Source organism: Pelobates fuscus, chromosome 6 (genome assembly GCF_036172605.1).
Source record: "Pelobates fuscus isolate aPelFus1 chromosome 6, aPelFus1.pri, whole genome shotgun sequence".
In the NCBI taxonomy this organism is placed as follows: domain Eukaryota; kingdom Metazoa; phylum Chordata; class Amphibia; order Anura; family Pelobatidae; genus Pelobates; species Pelobates fuscus.
This window is the reverse complement of record NC_086322.1, coordinates 239,845,395-239,858,229: the sequence shown is the minus strand read 5'-3', so window position 1 is coordinate 239,858,229 and position 12,835 is coordinate 239,845,395.

Sequence of the window (12,835 nt, the reverse complement as noted above, 5' to 3'; positions counted from 1 at the left end):
GAATTAGTTTCCGGCTGCAATGGCGAAGTCCTGTTCAAACGTGTGTTCGAATATTCGAACGGGAATTAGTCTCCGGCTGCAATGGCGAAGTCCCGTTCAAACGTGTGTTCGAATCTCCGAACGGGAATTAGTCTCCGGCTGCAGTGGCGAAGTCCCGTTCAAACATGTGTTTGAATCTTCGAACGGGAATTAGTCTCCGGCTGCAGTGGCGAAGTCCCGTTCAAACGTGTGTTCGAATCTTCGAACGAGAATTAGTCTCCGGCTGCAATGGCGAAGTCCCGTTCAAACGTGTGTTCGAATCTTCGAACGGGAATTAGTCTCCGGCTGCAATGGCGAAGTCCCGTTCAAACGTGTGTTTGAATCTTCGAACGGGAATTAGTCTCCGGCTGCAATGGCGAAGTCCCGTTCAAACGTGTGTTCGAATCTTCGAACGGGAATTAGTCTCCGGCTGCAATGGCGAAGTCCCGTTCAAACGTGTGTTTGAATCTTCGAATGGGAATTAGTCTCCGGCTGCAATGGCGAAGTCCCGTTCAAACGTGTGGTCGAATCTTCGAACGGGAATTAGTCTCCGGCTGCAATGGCGAAGTCCCGTTCAAACGTGTGTTCGAATCTTCGAACGGGAATTAGTCTCCGGCTGCAATGGCGAAGTCCCGTTCAAACGTGTGTTCGAATCTTCGAACGGGAATTAGTCTCCGGCTGCAATGGCGAAGTCCTGTTCAAACGTGTGTTCGAATCTTCGAACGGGAATTAGTCTCCGGCTGCAATGGCGAAGTCCCGTTCAAACGTGTGTTCGAATCTTCGAACGGGAATTAGTCTCCGGCTGCAATGGCGAAGTCCCGTTCAAACGTGTGTTCGAATCTTCGAACGGGAATTAGTCTCCGGCTGCAATGGCGAAGTCCCGTTCAAACGTGTGTTCGAATCTTCGAACGGGAATTAGTCTCCGGCTGCAATGGCGAAGTCCCGTTCAAACGTGTGTTCGAATCTTCGAACGGGAATTAGTCTCCGGCTGCAATGGCGAAGTCCCGTTCAAACGTGTGTTCGAATCTTCGAACGGGAATTAGTCTCCGGATGCAATGGCGAAGTCTCGTTCAAACGTGTGTTCGAATCTTCGAACGGGAATTAGTCTCCGGATGCAATGGCGAAGTCCCGTTCAAACGTGTGTTCGAATCTTCGAACGGGAATTATTCTCCGGCTGCAATGGCGAAGTCCCGTTCAAACGTGTGGTCGAATCTTCGAACGGGAATTAGTCTCCGGCTGCAATGGCGAAGTCCCGTTCAAACGTGTGTTCGAATCTTCGAACGGGAATTAGTCTCCGGCTGCAATGGCGAAGTCCCGTTCAAACGTGTGTTCGAATCTTCGAACGAGAATTAGTCTCCGGCTGCAATGGCGAAGTCCCGTTCAAACGTGTGTTCGAATCTTCGAACGGGAATTAGTCTCCGGCTGCAATGGCGAAGTCCCGTTCAAACGTGTGTTCAAATCTTCGAACGGGAATTAGTCTCCGGCTGCAATGGCGAAGTCCCGTTCAAAAGTGTGTTCGAATCTTCGAACGGGAATTAGTCTCCGGCTGCAATGGCGAAGTCCCGTTCAAACGTGCGTTTGAATCTTCGCACGGGAATTAGTCTCCAGCTGCAATGTCGAAGTCCCGTTCAAACGTGCGTTCGAATCTTCGAACGGGAATTAGTCTCCAGCTGCAATGTCGAAGTCCCGTTCAAACGTGTGTTCGAATCTTCGAACGGGAATTAGTCTCCGGCTGCAATGGCGAAGTCCCGTTCAAACGTGTGTTCGAATCTTCGAACGGGAATTAGTCTCCGGCTGCAATGGCGAAGTCCCGTTCAAACGTGTGTTCGAATCTTCGAACGGGAATTAGTCTCAGGCTGCAATGGCGAAGTCCCGTTCAAACGTGTGTTCGAATCTTCGAACGGGAATTGGTCTCCGGCTGCAATGGCGGAGTCCCGTTCAAACATGTGGTCGAATCTTCGAACGGGAATTAGTCTCCGGCTGCAATGGCGAAGTCCCGTTCAAACGTGTGTTCGAATCTTCGAACGGGAATTAGTCTCTAGCTGCAATGGCGAAGTCCCGTTCAAACGTGTGTTCGAATCTTCGAACGGGAATTAGTCTCCGGCTGCAATGGCGAAGTCCTGTTCAAACGTGTGTTCGAATCTTCGAACGGGAATTAGTCTCCGGCTGCAATGGCGAAGTGTCCGGCTGCAATGGCGAAGTCCCGTTCAAACGTGTGTTCGAATCTTCGAACGGGAATTAGTCTCCGGATGCAATGGCGAAGTCTCGTTCAAACGTGTGTTCGAATCTTCGAACGGGAATTAGTCTCCGGATGCAATGGCGAAGTCCCGTTCAAACGTGTGTTCGAATCTTCGAACGGGAATTATTCTCCGGCTGCAAAGGCGAAGTCCCGTTCAAACGTGTGGTCGAATCTTCGAACGGGAATTAGTCTCCGGCTGCAATGGCGAAGTCCCGTTCAAACGTGTGTTCGAATCTTCGAACGGGAATTAGTCTCCGGCTGCAATGGCGAAGTCCTGTTCAAACGTGTGTTCGAATATTCGAACGGGAATTAGTCTCCGGCTGCAATGGCGAAGTCCCGTTCAAACGTGTGTTCGAATCTCCGAACGGGAATTAGTCTCCGGCTGCAGTGGCGAAGTCCCGTTCAAACATGTGTTTGAATCTTCGAACGGGAATTAGTCTCCGGCTGCAGTGGCGAAGTCCCGTTCAAATGTGTGTTCGAATCTTCGAACGAGAATTAGTCTCCGGCTGCAATGGCGAAGTCCCGTTCAAACGTGTGTTCGAATCTTCGAACGGGAATTAGTCTCCGGCTGCAATGGCGAAGTCCCGTTCAAACGTGTGTTTGAATCTTCGAACGGGAATTAGTCTCCGGCTGCAATGGCGAAGTCCCGTTCAAACGTGTGTTCGAATCTTCGAACGGGAATTAGTCTCCAGCTGCATTGGCGAAGTCCCGTTCAAACGTGTGTTTGAATCTTCGAATGGGAATTAGTCTCCGGCTGCAATGGCGAAGTCCCGTTCAAACGTGTGGTCGAATCTTCGAACGGGAATTAGTCTCCGGCTGCAATGGCGAAGTCCCGTTCAAACGTGTGTTCGAATCTTCGAACGGGAATTAGTCTCCGGCTGCAATGGCGAAGTCCCGTTCAAACGTGTGTTCGAATCTTCGAACGGGAATTAGTCTCCGGCTGCAATGGCGAAGTCCTGTTCAAACGTGTGTTCGAATCTTCGAACGGGAATTAGTCTCCGGCTGCAATGGCGAAGTCTCCGGCTGCAATGGCGAAGTCCCGTTCAAACGTGTGTTCGAATCTTCGAACGGGAATTAGTCTCCGGCTGCAATGGCGAAGTCCCGTTCAAACGTGTGTTCGAATCTTCGAACGGGAATTAGTCTCCGGCTGCAATGGCGAAGTCCCGTTCAAACGTGTGTTCGAATCTTCGAACGGGAATTAGTCTCCGGCTGCAATGGCGAAGTCCCGTTCAAACGTGTGTTCGAATCTTCGAACGGGAATTAGTCTCCGGCTGCAATGGCGAAGTCCCGTTCAAACGTGTGTTCGAATCTTCGAACGGGAATTAGTCTCCGGCTGCAATGGCGAAGTCCCGTTCAAACGTGTGTTCGAATCTTCGAACGGGAATTAGTCTCCGGATGCAATGGCGAAGTCTCGTTCAAACGTGTGTTCGAATCTTCGAACGGGAATTAGTCTCCGGATGCAATGGCGAAGTCCCGTTCAAACGTGTGTTCGAATCTTCGAACGGGAATTATTCTCCGGCTGCAATGGCGAAGTCCCGTTCAAACGTGTGGTCGAATCTTCGAACGGGAATTAGTCTCCGGCTGCAATGGCGAAGTCCCGTTCAAACGTGTGTTCGAATCTTCGAACGGGAATTAGTCTCCGGCTGCAATGGCGAAGTCCCGTTCAAACGTGTGTTCGAATCTTCGAACGGGAATTAGTCTCCGGCTGCAATGGCGAAGTCCCGTTCGAATCTTCGAACGGGAATTAGTCTCCGGCTGCAATGGCGAAGTCCTGTTCAAACGTGTGTTCGAATATTCGAACGGGAATTAGTCTCCAGCTGCAATGGCGAAGTCCCGTTCAAATGTGTGTTCGAATCTCCGAACGGGAATTAGTCTCCGGCTGCAGTTGCGAAGTCCCGTTCAAACATGTGTTTGAATCTTCGAACGGGAATTAGTCTCCGGCTGCAGTGGCGAAGTCCCGTTCAAACGTGTGTTCGAATCTTCGAACGAGAATTAGTCTCCGGCTGCAATGGCGAAGTCCCGTTCAAACGTGTGTTCGAATCTTCGAACGGGAATTAGTCTCCGGCTGCAATGGCGAAGTCCCGTTCAAACGTGTGTTCAAATCTTCGAACGGGAATTAGTCTCCGGCTGCAATGGCGAAGTCCCGTTCAAAAGTGTGTTCGAATCTTCGAACGGGAATTAGTCTCCGGCTGCAATGGCGAAGTCCCGTTCAAACGTGCGTTTGAATCTTCGCACGGGAATTAGTCTCCAGCTGCAATGTCGAAGTCCCGTTCAAACGTGCGTTCGAATCTTCGAACGGGAATTAGTCTCCAGCTGCAATGTCGAAGTCCCGTTCAAACGTGTGTTCGAATCTTCGAACGGGAATTAGTCTCCGGCTGCAATGGCGAAGTCCCGTTCAAACGTGTGTTCGAATCTTCGAACGGGAATTAGTCTCCGGCTGCAATGGCGAAGTCCCGTTCAAACGTGTGTTCGAATCTTCGAACGGGAATTAGTCTCAGGCTGCAATGGCGAAGTCCCGTTCAAACGTGTGTTCGAATCTTCGAACGGGAATTGGTCTCCGGCTGCAATGGCGGAGTCCCGTTCAAACATGTGGTCGAATCTTCGAACGGGAATTAGTCTCCGGCTGCAATGGCGAAGTCCCGTTCAAACGTGTGTTCGAATCTTCGAACGGGAATTAGTCTCTAGCTGCAATGGCGAAGTCCCGTTCAAACGTGTGTTCGAATCTTCGAACGGGAATTAGTCTCCGGCTGCAATGGCGAAGTCCTGTTCAAACGTGTGTTCGAATCTTCGAACGGGAATTAGTCTCCGGCTGCAATGGCGAAGTGTCCGGCTGCAATGGCGAAGTCCCGTTCAAACGTGTGTTCGAATCTTCGAACGGGAATTAGTCTCCGGATGCAATGGCGAAGTCTCGTTCAAACGTGTGTTCGAATCTTCGAACGGGAATTAGTCTCCGGATGCAATGGCGAAGTCCCGTTCAAACGTGTGTTCGAATCTTCGAACGGGAATTATTCTCCGGCTGCAATGGCGAAGTCCCGTTCAAACGTGTGGTCAAATCTTCGAACGGGAATTAGTCTCCGGCTGCAATGGCGAAGTCCCGTTCAAACGTGTGTTCGAATCTTCGAACGGGAATTAGTCTCCGGCTGCAATGGCGAAGTCCTGTTCAAACGTGTGTTCGAATATTCGAACGGGAATTAGTCTCCGGCTGCAGTGGCGAAGTCCCGTTCAAACGTGTGTTCGAATCTTCGAACGAGAATTAGTCTCCGGCTGCAATGGCGAAGTCCCGTTCAAACGTGTGTTCGAATCTTCGAACGGGAATTAGTCTCCGGCTGCAATGGCGAAGTCCCGTTCAAACGTGTGTTTGAATCTTCGAACGGGAATTAGTCTCCGGCTGCAATGGCGAAGTCCCGTTCAAACGTGTGTTCGAATCTTCGAACGGGAATTAGTCTCCAGTTGCAATGGCGAAGTCCCGTTCAAACGTGTGTTTGAATCTTCGAATGGGAATTAGTCTCCGGCTGCAATGGCGAAGTCCCGTTCAAACGTGTGGTCGAATCTTCGAACGGGAATTAGTCTCCGGCTGCAATGGCGAAGTCCCGTTCAAACGTGTGTTCGAATCTTCGAACGGGAATTAGTCTCCGGCTGCAATGGCGAAGTCCCGTTCAAACGTGTGTTCGAATCTTCGAACGGGAATTAGTCTCCGGCTGCAATGGCGAAGTCCTGTTCAAACGTGTGTTCGAATCTTCGAACGGGAATTAGTCTCCGGCTGCAATGGCGAAGTCTCCGGCTGCAATGGCGAAGTCCCGTTCAAACGTGTGTTCGAATCTTCGAACGGGAATTAGTCTCCGGCTGCAATGGCGAAGTCCCGTTCAAACGTGTGTTCGAATCTTCGAACGGGAATTAGTCTCCGGCTGCAATGGCGAAGTCCCGTTCAAACGTGTGTTCGAATCTTCGAACGGGAATTAGTCTCCGGCTGCAATGGCGAAGTCCCGTTCAAACGTGTGTTCGAATCTTCGAACGGGAATTAGTCTCCGGCTGCAATGGCGAAGTCCCGTTCAAACGTGTGTTCGAATCTTCGAACGGGAATTAGTCTCCGGATGCAATGGCGAAGTCTCGTTCAAACGTGTGTTCGAATCTTCGAACGGGAATTAGTCTCCGGATGCAATGGCGAAGTCCCGTTCAAACGTGTGTTCGAATCTTCGAACGGGAATTATTCTCCGGCTGCAATGGCGAAGTCCCGTTCAAACGTGTGGTCGAATCTTCGAACGGGAATTAGTCTCCGGCTGCAATGGCGAAGTCCCGTTCAAACGTGTGTTCGAATCTTCGAACGGGAATTAGTCTCCAGCTGCAATGGCGAAGTCCCGTTCAAATGTGTGTTCGAATCTCCGAACGGGAATTAGTCTCCGGCTGCAGTTGCGAAGTCCCGTTCAAACATGTGTTTGAATCTTCGAACGGGAATTAGTCTCCGGCTGCAGTGGCGAAGTCCCGTTCAAACGTGTGTTCGAATCTTCGAACGAGAATTAGTCTCCGGCTGCAATGGCGAAGTCCCGTTCAAACGTGTGTTCGAATCTTCGAACGGGAATTAGTCTCCGGCTGCAATGGCGAAGTCTCGTTCAAACGTGTGTTCGAATCTTCGAACGGGAATTAGTCTCCGGATGCAATGGCGAAGTCCCGTTCAAACGTGTGTTCGAATCTTCGAACGGGAATTATTCTCCGGCTGCAATGGCGAAGTCCCGTTCAAACGTGTGGTCGAATCTTCGAACGGGAATTAGTCTCCGGCTGCAATGGCGAAGTCCCGTTCAAACGTGTGTTCGAATCTTCGAACGGGAATTAGTCTCCAGCTGCAATGGCGAAGTCCCGTTCAAATGTGTGTTCGAATCTCCGAACGGGAATTAGTCTCCGGCTGCAGTTGCGAAGTCCCGTTCAAACATGTGTTTGAATCTTCGAACGGGAATTAGTCTCCGGCTGCAGTGGCGAAGTCCCGTTCAAACGTGTGTTCGAATCTTCGAACGAGAATTAGTCTCCGGCTGCAATGGCGAAGTCCCGTTCAAACGTGTGTTCGAATCTTCGAACGGGAATTAGTCTCCGGCTGCAATGGCGAAGTCCCGTTCAAACGTGTGTTCAAATCTTCGAACGGGAATTAGTCTCCGGCTGCAATGGCGAAGTCCCGTTCAAAAGTGTGTTCGAATCTTCGAACGGGAATTAGTCTCCGGCTGCAATGGCGAAGTCCCGTTCAAACGTGCGTTTGAATCTTCGAACGGGAATTAGTCTCCAGCTGCAATGTCGAAGTCCCGTTCAAACGTGCGTTCGAATCTTCGAACGGGAATTAGTCTCCAGCTGCAATGTCGAAGTCCCGTTCAAACGTGTGTTCGAATCTTCGAACGGGAATTAGTCTCCGGCTGCAATGGCGAAGTCCCGTTCAAACGTGTGTTCGAATCTTCGAACAGGAATTAGTCGCCGGCTGCAATGGCGAAGTCCCATTCAAACGTGTGTTCGAATCTTCGAACGGGAATTAGTCTCCGGCTGCAATGGCGAAGTCCCGTTCAAACGTGTGTTCGAATCTTCGAACGGGAATTAGTCTCCGGCTGCAATGGCGAAGTCCCGTTCAAACGTGTGTTCGAATCTTCGAACGGGAATTAGTCTCAGGCTGCAATGGCGAAGTCCCGTTCAAACGTGTGTTCGAATCTTCGAACGGGAATTGGTCTCCGGCTGCAATGGCGGAGTCCCGTTCAAACATGTGGTCGAATCTTCGAACGGGAATTAGTCTCCGGCTGCAATGGCGAAGTCCCGTTCAAACGTGTGTTCGAATCTTCGAACGGGAATTAGTCTCTAGCTGCAATGGCGAAGTCCCGTTCAAACGTGTGTTCGAATCTTCGAACGGGAATTAGTCTCCGGCTGCAATGGCGAAGTCCTGTTCAAACGTGTGTTCGAATCTTCGAACGGGAATTAGTCTCCGGCTGCAATGGCGAAGTGTCCGGCTGCAATGGCGAAGTCCCGTTCAAACGTGTGTTCGAATCTTCGAACGGGAATTAGTCTCCGGATGCAATGGCGAAGTCTCGTTCAAACGTGTGTTCGAATCTTCGAACGGGAATTAGTCTCCGGATGCAATGGCGAAGTCCCGTTCAAACGTGTGTTCGAATCTTCGAACGGGAATTATTCTCCGGCTGCAATGGCGAAGTCCCGTTCAAACGTGTGGTCGAATCTTCGAACGGGAATTAGTCTCCGGCTGCAATGGCGAAGTCCCGTTCAAACGTGTGTTCGAATCTTCGAACGGGAATTAGTCTCCGGCTGCAATGGCGAAGTCCTGTTCAAACGTGTGTTCGAATATTCGAACGGGAATTAGTCTCCGGCTGCAATGGCGAAGTCCCGTTCAAACGTGTGTTCGAATCTCCGAACGGGAATTAGTCTCCGGCTGCAGAGGCGAAGTCCCGTTCAAACATGTGTTTGAATCTTCGAACGGGAATTAGTCTCCGGCTACAGTGGCGAAGTCCCGTTCAAACGTGTGTTCGAATCTTCGAACGAGAATTAGTCTCCGGCTGCAATGGCGAAGTCCCGTTCAAACGTGTGTTCGAATCTTCGAACGGGAATTAGTCTCCGGCTGCAATGGCGAAGTCCCGTTCAAACGTGTGTTTGAATCTTCGAACGGGAATTAGTCTCCGGCTGCAATGGCGAAGTCCCGTTCAAACGTGTGTTCGAATCTTCGAACGGGAATTAGTCTCCAGCTGCAATGGCGAAGTCCCGTTCAAACGTGTGTTTGAATCTTCGAATGGGAATTAGTCTCCGGCTGCAATGGCGAAGTCCCGTTCAAACGTGTGGTCGAATCTTCAAACGGGAATTAGTCTCCGGCTGCAATGGCGAAGTCCCGTTCAAACGTGTGTTCGAATCTTCGAACGGGAATTAGTCTCCGGCTGCAATGGCGAAGTCCCGTTCAAACGTGTGTTCGAATCTTCGAACGGGAATTAGTCTCCGGCTGCAATGGCGAAGTCCTGTTCAAACGTGTGTTCGAATCTTCGAACGGGAATTAGTCTCCGGCTGCAATGGCGAAGTCTCCGGCTGCAATGGCGAAGTCCCGTTCAAACGTGTGTTCGAATCTTCGAACGGGAATTAGTCTCCGGCTGCAATGGCGAAGTCCCGTTCAAACGTGTGTTCGAATCTTCGAACGGGAATTAGTCTCCGGCTGCAATGGCGAAGTCCCGTTCAAACGTGTGTTCGAATCTTCGAACGGGAATTAGTCTCCGGCTGCAATGGCGAAGTCCCGTTCAAACGTGTGTTCGAATCTTCGAACGGGAATTAGTCTCCGGCTGCAATGGCGAAGTCCCGTTCAAACGTGTGTTCGAATCTTCGAACGGGAATTAGTCTCCGGATGCAATGGCGAAGTCTCGTTCAAACGTGTGTTCGAATCTTCGAACGGGAATTAGTCTCCGGATGCAATGGCGAAGTCCCGTTCAAACGTGTGTTCGAATCTTCGAACGGGAATTATTCTCCGGCTGCAATGGCGAAGTCCCGTTCAAACGTGTGGTCGAATCTTCGAACGGGAATTAGTCTCCGGCTGCAATGGCGAAGTCCCGTTCAAACGTGTGTTCGAATCTTCGAACGGGAATTAGTCTCCGGCTGCAATGGCGAAGTCCCGTTCAAACGTGTGTTCGAATCTTCGAACGGGAATTAGTCTCCGGCTGCAATGGCGAAGTCCCGTTCGAATCTTCGAACGGGAATTAGTCTCCGGCTGCAATGGCGAAGTCCTGTTCAAACGTGTGTTCGAATATTCGAACGGGAATTAGTCTCCAGCTGCAATGGCGAAGTCCCGTTCAAATGTGTGTTCGAATCTCCGAACGGGAATTAGTCTCCGGCTGCAGTTGCGAAGTCCCGTTCAAACATGTGTTTGAATCTTCGAACGGGAATTAGTCTCCGGCTGCAGTGGCGAAGTCCCGTTCAAACGTGTGTTCGAATCTTCGAACGAGAATTAGTCTCCGGCTGCAATGGCGAAGTCCCGTTCAAACGTGTGTTCGAATCTTCGAACGGGAATTAGTCTCCGGCTGCAATGGCGAAGTCCCGTTCAAACGTGTGTTCAAATCTTCGAACGGGAATTAGTCTCCGGCTGCAATGGCGAAGTCCCGTTCAAAAGTGTGTTCGAATCTTCGAACGGGAATTAGTCTCCGGCTGCAATGGCGAAGTCCCGTTCAAACGTGCGTTTGAATCTTCGAACGGGAATTAGTCTCCAGCTGCAATGTCGAAGTCCCGTTCAAACGTGCGTTCGAATCTTCGAACGGGAATTAGTCTCCAGCTGCAATGTCGAAGTCCCGTTCAAACGTGTGTTCGAATCTTCGAACGGGAATTAGTCTCCGGCTGCAATGGCGAAGTCCCGTTCAAACGTGTGTTCGAATCTTCGAACAGGAATTAGTCGCCGGCTGCAATGGCGAAGTCCCATTCAAACGTGTGTTCGAATCTTCGAACGGGAATTAGTCTCCGGCTGCAATGGCGAAGTCCCGTTCAAACGTGTGTTCGAATCTTCGAACGGGAATTAGTCTCCGGCTGCAATGGCGAAGTCCCGTTCAAACGTGTGTTCGAATCTTCGAACGGGAATTAGTCTCAGGCTGCAATGGCGAAGTCCCGTTCAAACGTGTGTTCGAATCTTCGAACGGGAATTGGTCTCCGGCTGCAATGGCGGAGTCCCGTTCAAACATGTGGTCGAATCTTCGAACGGGAATTAGTCTCCGGCTGCAATGGCGAAGTCCCGTTCAAACGTGTGTTCGAATCTTCGAACGGGAATTAGTCTCTAGCTGCAATGGCGAAGTCCCGTTCAAACGTGTGTTCGAATCTTCGAACGGGAATTAGTCTCCGGCTGCAATGGCGAAGTCCTGTTCAAACGTGTGTTCGAATCTTCGAACGGGAATTAGTCTCCGGCTGCAATGGCGAAGTGTCCGGCTGCAATGGCGAAGTCCCTTTCAAACGTGTGTTCGAATCTTCGAACGGGAATTAGTCTCCGGCTGCAATGGCGAAGTCCCGTTCAAACGTGTGTTCGAATCTTCGAACGGGAATTAGTCTCCGGCTGCAATGGCGAAGTCCCATTCAAACGTGTGTTCGAATCTTCGAACGGGAATTAGTCTCCGGCTTCAATGGCGAAGTCCCGTTCAAACGTGTGTTCGAATCTTCGAACGGGAATTAGTCTCCGGCTGCAATGGCGAAGTCCCGTTCAAAAGTGTGTTCGAATCTTCGAACGGGAATTAGTCTCCGGCTGCAATGGCGAAGTCCCGTTCAAACGTGCGTTTGAATCTTCGAACGGGAATTAGTCTCCAGCTGCAATGTCGAAGTCCCGTTCAAACGTGTGTTCGAATCTTCGAACGGGAATTAGTCTCTAGCTGCAATGGCGAAGTCCCGTTCAAACATGTGTTCGAATCTTCGAACGGGAATTAGTCTCCGGCTGCAATGGCGAAGTCCTGTTCAAACGTGTGTTCGAATCTTCGAACGGGAATTAGTCTCCGGCTGCAATGGCGAAGTCCTGTTCAAACGTGTGTTCGAATCTTCGAACGGGAATTAGTCTCCGGCAGCAATGGCGAAGTGTCCGGCTGCAATGGCGAAGTCCCATTCAAACGTGTGTTCGAATCTTCGAACGGGAATTAGTCTCCGGCTGCAATGGCGAAGTCCCGTTCAAACGTGTGTTCGAATCTTCGAACGGGAATTAGTCTCCGGCTGCAATGGCGAAGTCCCGTTCAAACGTGTGTTCGAATCTTCGAACGGGAATTAGTCTCCGGCTGCAATGGCGAAGTCTCCGGCTGCAATGGCGAAGTCCCGTTCAAACGTGTGTTCGAATCTTCGAACGGGAATTAGTCTCCGGCTGCAATGGCGAAGTCCCGTTCAAACGTGTGTTCGAATCTTCGAACGGGAATTAGTCTCCGGCTGCAATGGCGAAGTCCCGTTCAAACGTGTGTTCGAATCTTCGAACGGGAATTAGTCTCCGGCTGCAATGGCGAAGTCCCGTTCAAACGTGTGTTCGAATCTTCGAACGGGAATTAGTCTCCGGATGCAATGGCGAAGTCTCGTTCAAACGTGTGTTCGAATCTTCGAACGGGAATTAGTCTCCGGATGCAATGGCGAAGTCCCGTTCAAACGTGTGTTCGAATCTTCGAACGGGAATTAGTCTCCAGCTGCAATGTCGAAGTCCCGTTCAAACGTGTGTTCGAATCTTCGAACGGGAATTAGTCTCCGGCTGCAATGGCAAAGTCCCGTTCAAACGTGTGTTCGAATTTTCGAACAGGAATTAGTCTCCGGCTGCAATGTCGAAGTCCCGTTCAAACGTGCGTTCGAATCTTCGAACGGGAATTAGTCTCCAGCTGCAATGTCGAAGTCCCGTTCAAACGTGTGTTCGAATCTTCGAACGGGAATTAGTCTCCGGCTGCAATGGCGAAGTCCCGTTCAAACGTGTGTTCGAATCTTCGAACGGGAATTGGTCTCCGGCTGCAATGGCGAAGTCCCGTTCAAACATGTGGTCGAATCTTCGAACGGGAATTAGTCTCCGGCTGCAATGGCGAAGTCCCGTTCAAACGTGTGTTCGAATCTTCGAACGGGAATTAGTCTCTAGCTGCAATG